Here is a 13,345-nt window from a genome sequence, read left to right as displayed (position 1 = left end):
GAGAGAGAGAGGCAGAGGGAGAAGCAGACTCCATGCAGGGAGCCCAAGGTGGGACTCGATCCCGGGACTCTAGGACCATACCCTGGGCCAAAGGCTGGCGCTAAACCGCTGAGCCACCCAGGGATTCCCGTCTTATTTTTAATCTATGAAAGCTCTTACTTTTAAAGTGGATCTCTTGTAGACAAGATGCCGTTAGATCTTGTTTTATCAACCCTTCTTAAAATTCCTCTTTTAACTGGTGTATTTAGACCATTCATTCACATTTAAAGTGATTGATTACTGGCATAGTTGGATTAGTATCTGCCATGTTTCTAGCTATTTCTTCTTTATTTATTTTTTTCTACTTTCCTGCCTTTTCTGGTTTTAATTGAACATTTTATGATTTCATTATAGCTTAACATATTATTTATACTTCTTTTATAAAAATGTTTATTTGCTGTCTCAGGATTTGCAACGTGAATTTTCAGCGAGTATAAATCTATCAATACCACTGGGTGATGTAGGTGTCTTGTAACAAATTACTGCCAATATCTTCATGTCTCTCAACCATACCTGTGACATTTATTTCATTATTTATATGCTATTGATGCCCAATATGTTGTTGCTACTAATGTTACAATGTAAACACATGATATTTTAGAAAAAAATAAGAAAAATAAAGGATCTCACATTATCTTCATTTATTCCTTATCTGGTGTCCTTCCTTCTCTGAGGGCATGGCCATGAGTCTTCCCTTGAAGGGTTTCTCATGTGGGCTGCACAGGTCTGCTGTTGCTGAATTCCCCTGGTTTGGGTTTCTCTAAGACATTTTTTAAAAGATTTTATTTATTTATTCATAAGAGACACACTGAGAGAGGCAGAGACATAGGCAGAGGGAGAAGCAGGCTTCCTGTGGGAAGCCTGATGTGGGACTTGATTCCGGAACCCTGGGATCATGACCTGAGCTGAATGCAAACACTCAACCACTGAGCCACCCAGGTTCCCCTTTCTAAGACATTTTTTTTTTTGTTACTTGAGAAGGATAATTTTTCTGAATATGGAATTCTAGTTTGGTGGATTATTTTTATCTCCACACTTCTAATATTTCATTCTACTCTCTCCTTGCTTATGTGGTTTCTGATGAAAATTTAGTTACGATTTAAATCCTTGTTCCCTGTTCCTGTTTAGATAAGTTGGGTTTTTCCCCTTCTGATTTATTTAAATATTTTCTCTTGTCTTTGGCTTTCTGTAGTTTAAGCATGACATGCCTTATGCCACAGTGTGTGTATATGTGTGTATGCGTGTATTCAGTGTTCATCCTCCTGGGCATTCTCTGAGCTTCTTGGATCTGGGGTTCATTTTCTTCATTAAATTTCAAAAATTATTTTTCTTTACTAGTGTGATAACTGGATTGTAGGGTAGCTATAGGGCTTTTTGGGGGGTACCTCCATACTGTTCTCCAGAGTGGCTGTACCAGCTTGCCCCCCCACCAACAGTTTAAGAGGGCTCCCCTTTCTTCCCAGCCTCACCAACACCTGCTGTTTCCCAAGTTGTCGATTTTAGCCATTCTGACAAGTGTGAGGTGGGTCTCATCTTGATTTTGACTTATATTTCCCTGATGATTAGAGATTCTTAGCTGTCATGATTTCAAATATTTTTTGAGCTCCATTATTTCTCCTTTTAGTATTATAATGATGTGTTCGTTGAACAATTTATTATTTTTTATAGATTTATTTTTTACTGGTGTTCAATTTGCCAACATATAGAATAACACCCAGTGCTCATCCCGTCAAGTGCCTACCTCAGTGCCCATCACCCAGTCACTCCCACACCCCACCCACATCCCCTTCCACCATCCCTAGTTCGTTTCCCAGAGTTAGGAGTCTTTCATGTTCTGTCTCTCTTTCTGATATTTCCCACTCATTTTTTCTCCGTTGAACAATTTAAAGTTGTCTACAATTCTTTTATATTCTGTTTTATTGTTTAAAAGTATTTTCTCTGTTTGCATTTCAGTTGGGAAATTTCTACTGACATACCTTCAAGTCACTGACCTGTTCCTCAGCTGTGTCCAGTCCACCTATAGGCCCAGGGGGCTTTCTTTATTTCTGGTATGGCTGGTGTTGTTTATTTATAGCAGTACCTTTCGATACATTCTTAGTGTCTCCATCCCTAACTAAGCTCACATGAGCCATTTTTCTTGTATTTTGCACACTTTTTATTTAGATTAGAGCCTTAGTGTACTGATCGCCATCATTCTACATTCCTGGTCTTATAATTCCCACACTTGTGACATATCTGCATCTGGTCAGCATACTAATTCTCACCGCACTGTGCCATCTTGGCCTCTAGCACTCCTTGTTGTCTGCTGGTAGGTTGGGTTAAAGCAGACAGAATGGGTTTTGCAGGAAGCCTTTAGTGGGAAGTCGGACAGGACGTGGGCTCGGCTGTGTCCCCTTGGCTGTGATGCCAGTGACCTCCCACTCCTCGCTGTCCTTGGACTCATCCCCCTAAAACTTTCTTCTTAGAGTCTTTAGGCTGAAATCAACTGTCATGATAGGGGTGCCCCATTTGCCCAGTACATGTCAGGAGGGGAAGTATTTGATTTATTTACTATTTTGTTGACTTTCCATGTGTTCTGGGCCTCTGCCCTGGGCTGTTCCCTTCACATGTGCCTTAGCTTTTCCCCCCTTAAGTGCAGTCATTGGTGGGGGCTGGATTTCCCTGTCACCTCCTTCCAGGTGACAGGGAAATTCTTTTTCCCAGACTGTATGCCTTTGTTGTGGAGATTTCTCTGTGCTTATTGCAAAATCATTTCTTTTTTTCCTCCCTCTGTTACCAACATGAGGGATCTTTCTTCGCTCTTCACACAAACAACTGGGGAATTCTGGGGGTAAAACCCACAAATAGGGGAGTCATCCCAAAGACCACGGCTCAGGGACTCTCATCTTCACGCCTCTCCACACTCAACTCTTGCAAGGTGATTTATCCAGACTCCCACTTAGGTGTTCCCACCAGCTTGTGGCCTGTGTCTCCGTGAGTCTCGATGCACCTGCATCTTCAGATTTCAGGGCGGAGCCTTTCCCTGTGATCTCCATTCTCTCCGATCTAAGCAAAGTAGCTGAATTTCCATTTTTTTCTGGAATTTTATTGCAGTGAGGAGGAGACTGGCATCCAAGCTCTTTGTGTCTCAGTCTGGAACTGGAATTTCTGTTATGTGTTTCATTTTGGGGGCTCTCCACGTCCTCTGATTTTGATTTTTCCTGCCTTACTGAGGCCTACTCTTGGTTCACAGATACAGTATCTTTTTTGAAATATCAATTATGGTTTCTTATTAGTTTAAAATAATCTGCTCTTCTAAGGTTAAATGGATAAAAAGACAAACCAAGCACTGGGAGGACTTGTTTGTAAACCATGTATCTGATCAAAGACTTGTGTCCAAATATAGATAGTAACTATCAAAACTCACTGCAGAAAAACAGCCCATTTAAAAATGGACAAAATATTTAACTGACCCTTCATCAAACAAGATAGATGGGTGACAAATAAATGCATGAAAACCTGCTCCACATGATTAGATGTTAGGAATCCACAAATTAAAACCACATGAGGCAAACCCAGGCACCTGTCAGAATGTTTGCAATCTAAAGGACTGGCCGTGGCTGTTAGACGTGTGAGAGCAAACAACCAACCTGGGAAATAGTCTGGCAGCTTCTTAAAAGCCGAACACAGACTCCCTGTGTGCTCTACACTCACACTTCTTACTTGAGAGAAAGGCAAGCATGAGTCTTCATCAAGATTTGTACGTGGATATTCACAGCCACTTTATCTTTAAGAATAGAAAACTGGAAAGAATTCAGAATTTTCTCAGAAGGCGCAAAAGGAAACACAGTGTGTAACATCCAAACAGTGGAATCTTGCTCGGCAGCAAACGCCGTCTCTCAGACGAGCAACAGTGTGTGGATGAGTCTTGGGATAATCATGCTGATGGAGGGAAGCCAGACAAACAAGTGTGTCCTGTTGGTTCCAGGCACAGAAAATGTAGACATTGCAAGTCCCTCTGTAGGAACAGAACTGCAGACCAGCATCTTTCCGAGGACACGCGGGGAGTGGGAAGGTGCCGAGAAGAAGATCCAGAGGCGTATGGGACCTCCTGGGAGAGATGCACAGACTCATTACACTGATCGTGGTGACAGTCTCACTGACAACAGCTGTCAAAACTCAGGGATTGTACACTTTAAATATGTGCACTATATCTTCACTTATACATCAATAAAGATCCTAGTGCTAAAAACTACCAGGAGATCACATAGCATACAATCCAATTTATGGAAATTCTAGAGAAGGAAAAACCAACCTGCAGTGATAATGAACGAGTCCGTACTTGCCTGAGGCCCAGGTGGTGGGGAATGTGTGGTGGGACATGTGGGAATCTTGGGGTCATGAGAGTGTAGTGTCTTGATGGTGGTTGTAATTTTGGGATGCTCATTTGTCAGGACTTGTCAAACTGTACACTTGAGCCATACGTGTTACCCAGGATGTGGATTTTCCCTCAACATAGCTTATTAAACACCAGTCTGATTCCTGCACTCAGTTCTGTGGGGTTCATTGGGGACAGCTGTAGGTTTAAGCAGCTGTCACAAGGAATGGCATTGGGAATCTTCAAGGAACAGATAAACCAGGGGTGTGCGAGCCTGTGCTACGTCTCTAAGGAGGCGACTGCTCACAGGTTGGGGTTTTTCGGGGTGACTGTCGAACGCATCTGTGTCAGACAAATATTTATATGACGTTTGAAACAGTGGACCTTGTCTTTTTGTTCTCATGTAAGGAAACCCCACCTTAGGGATGGTGCTGACATGAGTGCAGAAACTATTTAAACCATCAGAGATTCATAGGAGCAGAGAATACACTTTGTTCTGAGATTCTGATTCAATCCACCTAATTCTAATTATTATTCACCAATGAATGAATTAAAACCATCTGATTTAGTCATGTTTGCAAAATGCTCTTATTAGTAACTACTTTGAGTGTTTTAATTGTATCTTTTTATAATCGTTTGGTAATAAAACCCCCTTTTAAGCTCATACGTGGATGTCAAGTGAGTAACGTAAATGACTTTTAGCATCTACGACAGTTGTGTGCAATGCCCAGAAAACTCTCATTAGCCTTTCCTCAGTGGGTTCCTGCCCCGGGAGGCTAGGGATGGTTTTAATTATTGGTTGAAGAGTACAAGTCTATAAAATATTAAACTATGATGAAATGGAAAGAATATTTTGAGGCAGCTACAGACAAAGCCTTGCCTGTCAAGATGAAAGTCTGAGCATGAGTCACCTAGCAGAGGGAGATCTGGTCCCTTTCTCCAGGAGGGGATCACTGCCGCTGGGCCGATTGCACAACCCATAGCCTTCTCGCCGCGGGGCCGCTGGGCCTGGGTGGGAGGCCGGGTCAAGCCCTCGGGGCAGAGTGGCGCCGCAGACGTCCTGGGGGCGCGCCGCGCCCCACATTGCGCAGAGCCAGCACCTGGGGGAGTCCCCGCGTGGGATTCCTGCTGCTTCAGAGCATATCAGATCTGAAAGTGCTGTGTGCATGTGAAGGAGCCCCGCTCCCGGCAGACAGCGCTTGCACAGCATCCAGGGTGGGTCAGTGGAGGTCCCGTGCACTGATTTCGTGGCCTCATTCAGGTTTCTGGGGCTCAGTGGATTCAGCGAGGAAGTGAAAGTTTATGCAAAAGTCAAGGAAACTTAATCCAGATGATGCGGTGAATCCCTGCCCCCACAGCACCCACAGGGACAGGGGATCAGGGAGAAATGCCTGAAGGAGCCTTGAGAGGACTTGCGAAGAAAAGCCACTGGAGCCAGGCTTGGAGCTCCCTAAACATGCCCAGTGTGTCGAAGCGCCCCCCCCCCCCACAACAGAAGTGTGGCCCTGAAACCAGAGGCAGAAATCGTGAGCGCGGATGGGCGTGAGCATGAGTCATGAGCGAGGGACATTAGTCATATTTCATAATGACTGAAATCGTTCCGTGATTTCACTTTCTTTCATGCCTCATCTAAACACCTGCCCCGATGCATGAACAAGCGGCTCGGCACGGTGGCCGCTCTGCTGGGTCTGAGGGGCCATCCTGATGCTCTGAGGGTTGGCGGCTCCTGGGACGTCATTCCTGACCCATCAGAGGTCACCAGCCCCAATTTATTACAATCTGGGTGGTCCCAGGCTGCGAGGAGTGGTCGCAGATCTGAATCGAGACGTGAGGAGGGCTCTAAGAGAGGCCAGCGAACGCTGACATCCCCCGAGAACTTGTCGGCCTCTCTCCAAGGGGAGCGGGTGCTGTGAGGCTATGGGGGTGCCGTGCGGCTCTGAGAGGGGGGCTGGAGGCAGGGCGAATGGTGCAGGGCTGAGGGTGAGGAGGAAGCAGGGTAGCACGTAGGAGGTCAGCTGATGGAGGTGGGTCGTGTGTCTGCTGTGGCACGTGTCCTGAGGTGTCCAAGGTGTCCCAGGGTGTCTCGGGTGTCCCAGGGTGTCCCAGGGTGTCTGGGGTGTCTGAGGGTGTCCCAGGGTGTCTGAGGGTGTCCCAGGGTGTCCCAGGGTGTCTGGGGTGTCTGAGGGTGTCCCAGGGTGTCCCGAGGTGTCCCAGGATGTCCCAGGGTGTCTGGGGGGTCTGGGGTGTCCTGGGAGCACAGTGGGGCACTTACCCTCATTCCTGGGAACAGGGTGACATGTCGAGAGGAATTCGCTTTGAGCTGAGTCTGAGGGAGAAGACCCAGGTGAAGGAGCCTGGCTGGGCCGGAGCGGCACCTGCGGGGACTCGGAAGAGCCGGGGTCTGCATCAGGGGTGCCCGAAGGTGAGGGCAGCTGCCGGGCCGCGGCGGGCTGCGGAGGTTCACATGTTTCCCAAGGAATCGGGGATTCGTGTGTTGGCCGATGGACCGACAACCCCAAGGGCCAGGCCAGATGGGTCTGTTTGCAGATGACAAGAAACTCGGGTACGAGTGTGGACAGGGATGGATGGAAGGTGAGCAGAGGTCATGAGGAGTGGGGCTGGGCCGGGCCCTCGTCACCAGCTCTGGAGCCCCGTCTTCCACGGCAGCTCACCCGGACACGTGTGAGGCTCTCGGTCCTCCGGGTGCGGTGTCCACCCGCAGGACAGCGGCGCCTGGACGCAGAGCGGGGGCTTTGCAGCCACACGGACCTCAGTCCCATTACGATCTCGTGCCTCACTAGCTGCGTGATTCCGGGGTGCAGGTAAGCTCCAGGAACCTCAGTTTCCTTATAAAAATCAAATAATAATACTCAGCCCTTCGGATCGTGAGTAGCCAGTATCTCGAGTCGTCGCCGGTCAGGGAGTGGGCACACTGGGACTCTAGCCAACTGCAAACATAAGAAGGGATGGACACACATGGGGGATCACCTAAATCTAGTTTCCTCACTTTCAGTATTTGTTTCAAGCCTCTTTATATTTTAAAATAAACCTGCAGTACCTGCATGACAGGATTTTGATACATGTCGTGTCATTTGGATTCATAATAATTCACTTGTGGTAACTGAAAATCAAGGATTTATCCAAAATGTCCCATTATCCCTGTATCAAATATTCCTTGTACGAAAAACCAGAATTGTAGGTGTGCCATTTTCTAGTTGTTTTTGCTTTTGAGTGAAAACAAAATTTTACTCAAAAGTAAGATTACTCAACTTTCTTGGAGCGTTCAATCTTTAAAAGTCATCCTTTTATCCTTTTAATTTGAAACCAGGCACCAACCGTCCCCATCTAAAAAAAAAAAACAAAATACAAAAAGTGAAAACCCCACTTTGCCTCGCTTTGTTACTCAGCGTTACTCATTCACAATGAAAATGATTTGATATTGTGTTTCATTTTAGAGAAAACACAATTTTATTTTTAAAAATTTTTTTAAAGATTTAATTTATTTATTCATGGGATACAGAGAGAGAGAGAGAGAGAGAGAGAGAGAGAGGCAGAGACACAGGCAGTGGGAGAAGCAGGCTCCATGCAGGGAGCCCAACGTGGGACTCGATCCCGGGACTCTAGGATCACGCCCTGGGCTGAAGGTGGCACTAAACCACTGAGCCACCCAGGGATCCCCAAGAAAACACATTTTTAGAGTATAAATCAAACATAAGATGAAACAAAAGAATCTCTGTTAGTGATACATTTAAAAAATCAAATTGGCTCATTTAAAATAGTTTTATTTGCTATTTATTAATAGCACAGCGCTCCTTTGTCAATTCTTGTATTTGACACAATAGAAATTACTTTCGTGTTAATGGTAAAAGATAAATAAGTGAATAAATTTAGTTTCCGGAATGCCTAGGTGGCTCAGAAGTTGAGCATCTGCCTTCAGTCCAGGGCATGATCCTGGAGACCCGGGATCGAGTCCCACGTTGGGATCCCTGCATGGAGCCTGCTTCTCCCTCTGCCTGTGTCTCTGCCTCTATCTCTCTTTCTGTGTGTGTGTCTCTCATGAATAAATAAATAAATCTTCTTTTTTGGATAAAAAGAGGGAATATGAATATTAACATATCTATTTTGTAAAACAATGAATAAGTCCGAAACAAATCAGAATGGTTACCTACAGGGAAATGGGGAGGGCACAGGAGAAGAATCTATGTTTCCCTGAATATCCCTTGTTTTCTAGTTCCGACTTTGGAGTTAAGTGCATTTTTAAAAATTTTACGTAATTTAAAACAAATCGAGAAGAAAATTTTAAAACTCAAAAACATGATTTTAACAGCAAATCAAATGGGTGACACAAACACACAGAAAAGAAATATTTCATGTCACCTTGGAACGTGGTCTTATATCTCTGATAAATAAATCTTAAAAAAATAAATTTAGTTTCCTCATTTTTGTTTATTATGTATTGATGCATTCAAGCTAAACGTTAGTCACCTTGGAACAGTGGCTACTTGGGTCCGGTCCACGATGCAATGTCCTGAGGATGCAGAGCCCGTGTCTGCACCCGCGGGTCCCTGCGGGGAGGGCGCACTGTCCTGGGCACCGTGCTTGTCTTGACGACTCTGCTCCCGACACCGTCCATACTCAGCGTGTCAAAGATTCTCTAACTCACGCCGCCGTCTCTGAGCCTGGCACGCGGGTGAGGACACCCGTGCAGGTCACTGAGCGCTGGGAATAGTCCTCTCTTGCACAAGTGGAGCAGCCCCGTGATGCTGTCCGGACCTGGCACGTCGCCCTGAGGGCCAACGACTGACCTGCGTGCCGGGAAGCCTTTCGAGCCCGACGTTTCTATTCCCAGTACGTGTCTCCTACCCTGTGTGTGGGCTTCTGGGATTTTCCGTCCGTGTGAGGGTGCGGTCCGTCGTCAGCGAAAGAGTAAAGTATCCCTTAACACAGGCAAAAAGTACACAAGAGAAATACTATTTCTGGATCTGTCACCGACTTAGCAACTTTGTCTTTCTGTTCCGCGGACAATCGGCACGTGAACGACGTAGGCCACACGGTCTTCTCCGGCCCGACCGCCAGCCACGCGCTGAGCCGCTGCTCCCGAAGCTGGGGGGCCGGTGAGCCCAAGGTCCGCGCCCGTCAGCGCCCGTCAGAGCCCTGGAACTGCAGCCGTTTGGCCTTCCGAGGTCCCCGCGTGTGATCCCGGAGCCCCACTCTGCATGGGAGCCCCAAACTCCCTCCTCATGCCGGTTGATCCCCGGTGCTATTCGATCCAAAGCACAGAGATGGCTGCGTGGACTAGAGCAGGAAAGCTGGAAAAAAACCAGCCTATGTTGTATGGGGAGAACAGAGCTTCCGTTCATCGCCCATGGGACTGAAGACGCCAGGAGCTCCGCAGGTGATGGATGACTCCGCAGTGTCCTGGAGAGTCGGTGGGACGGCAAACAGCGACGACATGCTCCACACACGCTCTCCTCCGGGCGCACGCCACGTGGAGGGACGGGGATCTCACTCTCAAAGTCTCTGAAGCTGAGCACTGGGCTGACTCGCTCTTGACGTTTTCCCACCAAGAACAGGAGCCCCGAGTGTCGCCTGTGATCTGCCCTGAATACGCTCACGGGGCGCCACGGAGGGCTGCCAACGCCCGGAGCCTCTGACTCGTCAGAGGACAGTGGTCAGGAACGTTCCTTCTTTGGAGCAATCCAACCATCCGTTCCCTCTGCACGTGGCTCTGCTGGGTGCGGGGTCCTGGGTGCACTGTCTCCCCTGGAGAAAGAGTGACAGGCTTGCAGTCCCTGGTGGCAGGAGCGGGAAGCCATGTGCCCGTCGCTCCCCTATCCTGGGGGAGGGGAGATGCAGGGGAGACCAAACCCCACTGGCGGCCCCCCTCTCCATGACCTGGACTTGTCTCCCGAGCTTTGAAGCCTCAGAGCGAGGCCCGGGCAGATGGGAGCGGGGATGTGGCTTTGAATTCAGGCTGCTTCCAAGGCATCCACAAGACATCAGTCTGTGTCACTCGACTTTTTTGAAAAGGTGTGGAAAGTGGGTAAGTCGGCCTTGCCCTCAAGAAAATTCAATGAATCTGTCAAAGTTTATCCTGCTGCATATTCGTGTTCCTTACACATCCACCAGGATGCACCCGTCCTGCCCAAGGAGGCTGGGCACCTGTCCTCCGTGGAGACCCTGACCCCGCCACCCTCTGTGGGGAAAGTGCCCAGACCTCTGCTTAAGAACACGGTCCCCAAACAATTCCAGCGGATGTGGTCGGCTGACCAATGGCTCGAAGGTGTGCAGATCCTCATCCTGGAACCTGTCCTGGTTGAAGAGACATTGCAGGTGAGATGGAATCAGCGTCTCCAGGGGAAGGTAGTTCTGGAAGGTCCACGTGGCCCTAATGCTGCCGCTGCCACCACAGTTCCTTGTAGGAGCGGACGGGGTGTGCATCAGGGGCGCAGAGAAAGGGGCCTGGTCTCCAAAGGAGGCGCCGGGGCGCTGGGCGTGGGTGCACAGTGGGAGCTAACGAGTCTGAGAACTCGGAAAGGAGAGGAAACGGATTTCCGTGGCTCGCGGAAAGCAGTGCTTGGTTCTGGCCCAGCGATGCCGACCGTAGTCTTCCTACCTGCAGAGCTGTGGGCGCCAGTGTGTGTGATGTTATGTCACCAGGTCTGCGGTAATCTGCAGCAGCAGCCACGGGGGGTCAGCACGGTGGACAGGCGCCCCGGGAGAGAGAGCCCAGGTGCACAGCAGCATGTCCATGCAGCGGCGAGCGACTTGCGAGGTGCAGGTGGGTGTGCAGCTCCGACTTCTATAAAGGGGTCCGTCTGCACCCTCTTGCCCTTCCCACGGGTGAAGGCCACATGGCATCTGGGCGCCGCAGCCACCGCAGAGATGACCTGGGAATTGGGTCCACACAGGGTGAGTCAATGAGATGACACCTGAGGATGGACCCAAGGGCACAGCAGCCCGGCTGCCACCCGGTGTTTCATGTAGGGAGAAATGAACTGGACTCCGCCTCGCAGGTGCCATCCCCTTCACACAACCACCTCCATGTCAGTACACGTCCCTGTTGGTCTCCTAGAGGGACACACACTTTTATTTCTCTCTCGGGGAAACTTTGACTGTAATACTGACCATCCGCTGATAAACAGGAAGAACACGATCTGCTTAGATTGATCTACAATAAGCTGTGTTGACCAAGAGCTTTCGATGGTTTACACTTGAAAAGTTGTTTTCACCAGATGTCCCTCCTATGAGTGGAAAGTGCAGCATCAGGAGCGGTCACTTGTGGGACGGTGTGTGTGGTGACAGATGGTGGCCACACCTGTGTGCACACCAGGACGGCCCTGTCGGGCCACCACGTCGTACACCCGCAGCTGAGCACCATCCTGTGCCAAACACACTCAAATAAAAGCATGTAGAACTGCACCACTCCAAGGTGGTACATCTCGGGCTCCAGGATGAGAGGACAGGAGAGAGAGGCAGCCTGCAAACCAGAGGGACAGAGTTGCAAACGCTGGACCCCCCCCCCATGTCTCCCCTACCTGGGCTCAAAGGGGATCACAGGGTGTCTCCCAGAGACAAGCATTGGGGATGAACTTCACATGAACGATTATCCCCTATTACTGAAAACACCATTCTCCAGCCACTAAAGTACCAGGGGCCTAATGAATAGCGTCCTCTGGGTGCTCGCTCTGGGTGCTTCAGCTGCTCTGAAGCACGAGGTGCTCGCTCCCTCCACTCTCCTTCCCCAGCCAGCTCTTCTGACACAGCTCGGCTCTCCTGCCCCAGTTTTAGGGCACCTGGGGGTGAGCTGTAACCTCTTAATTAGGGGCACCTGGGTGGCTCAGAGGTTGAACGTCTGCCTTCAGATCAGACAGTGATCCCTGGGTCCTGGGATCGTCCTGCATCCTGCTCTCTGCTCAGGGGAGGGTCTCCCTCTCCCTCTGCCCCTCACCCTGCTCGTGATTGCTCTCTCTCTCTCTCTCTCTCTCTCAATCTTTCTCTCTCACTCTCTCAAATAAATAAATAAGATCTTTTAAAAAATAAAAGAAAACGGTTCCTCTTTTCTGCTTACTCAAATTCAAAATTCTTTAGAGTTCTGAACTATGCAGTTTATGCCTTTGCTGTCTTCATCAGGGACGGCCCATCCAGGACGCGCTTCTCATAGGGATCCGCAGGGAGGTGTGGGTGGATGTGTGCCACACAGTGGGCTCACAAAAATACCTGCTTTGCTGTCACTCCTTTTATAAGAAAGAGCCCAGTGTATGTACGAATAGAAGAGATTCTAGTGGTTGATGGGTCACAGAAAGTGCTCGTCTGGGGGGTGTGCATGGGTAGGTCCCACCTCGTCTACACAGGCCGCATCTGTGTCCACATTTAGATAACTTGTTGCACTGCAGTTATGCCACATGTCGTTTGATGTGACTAAACGTAATCATGGCAGCAGCACCATGATCGCCGGATACACCCCGTGTCCTAAGTTTCACATAAATTATTTTAGATAGTTCTCAAAATGAATCGACACATAAATTCACTTAAATACATCTGAGAGGCAGCGTACCTTGCTGGCAATCACACAGCTTGTCCCGAGGTCTAGCTGGGTCCCCAGTCCTGGGCCTGCACAGATCTTAAGCTCCGTAATACCACTTCTCACTGTTTATTAATCAAGAAATTAAAAAAAAAAAAGAAGAGAAAAGTTAGAACTCTTCTTATTTATCTGGCATGGAAAATTTTTTCTTACCATGAACAACAGAAACATGCCAAGGCATAACTTTGTGGAAATAATTGTGCACAGTAAGTGATGTCATTGTAGGGTATTTAACATTTAGTGTAAACTAACTTCCAAATATCTGCTGCATGAGAATTGGTTGAAAGTTATGAGTCACGTCACTATGTTTTGATTTAGCATTAATTTTGGGGCCACTCAGGAAGTTGCAAAACTAATAAACTTAG

Source organism: Canis aureus, chromosome 1 (genome assembly GCF_053574225.1).
Source record: "Canis aureus isolate CA01 chromosome 1, VMU_Caureus_v.1.0, whole genome shotgun sequence".
Taxonomy (NCBI): domain Eukaryota; kingdom Metazoa; phylum Chordata; class Mammalia; order Carnivora; family Canidae; genus Canis; species Canis aureus.
This window is presented reverse-complemented; position numbering follows the sequence as displayed.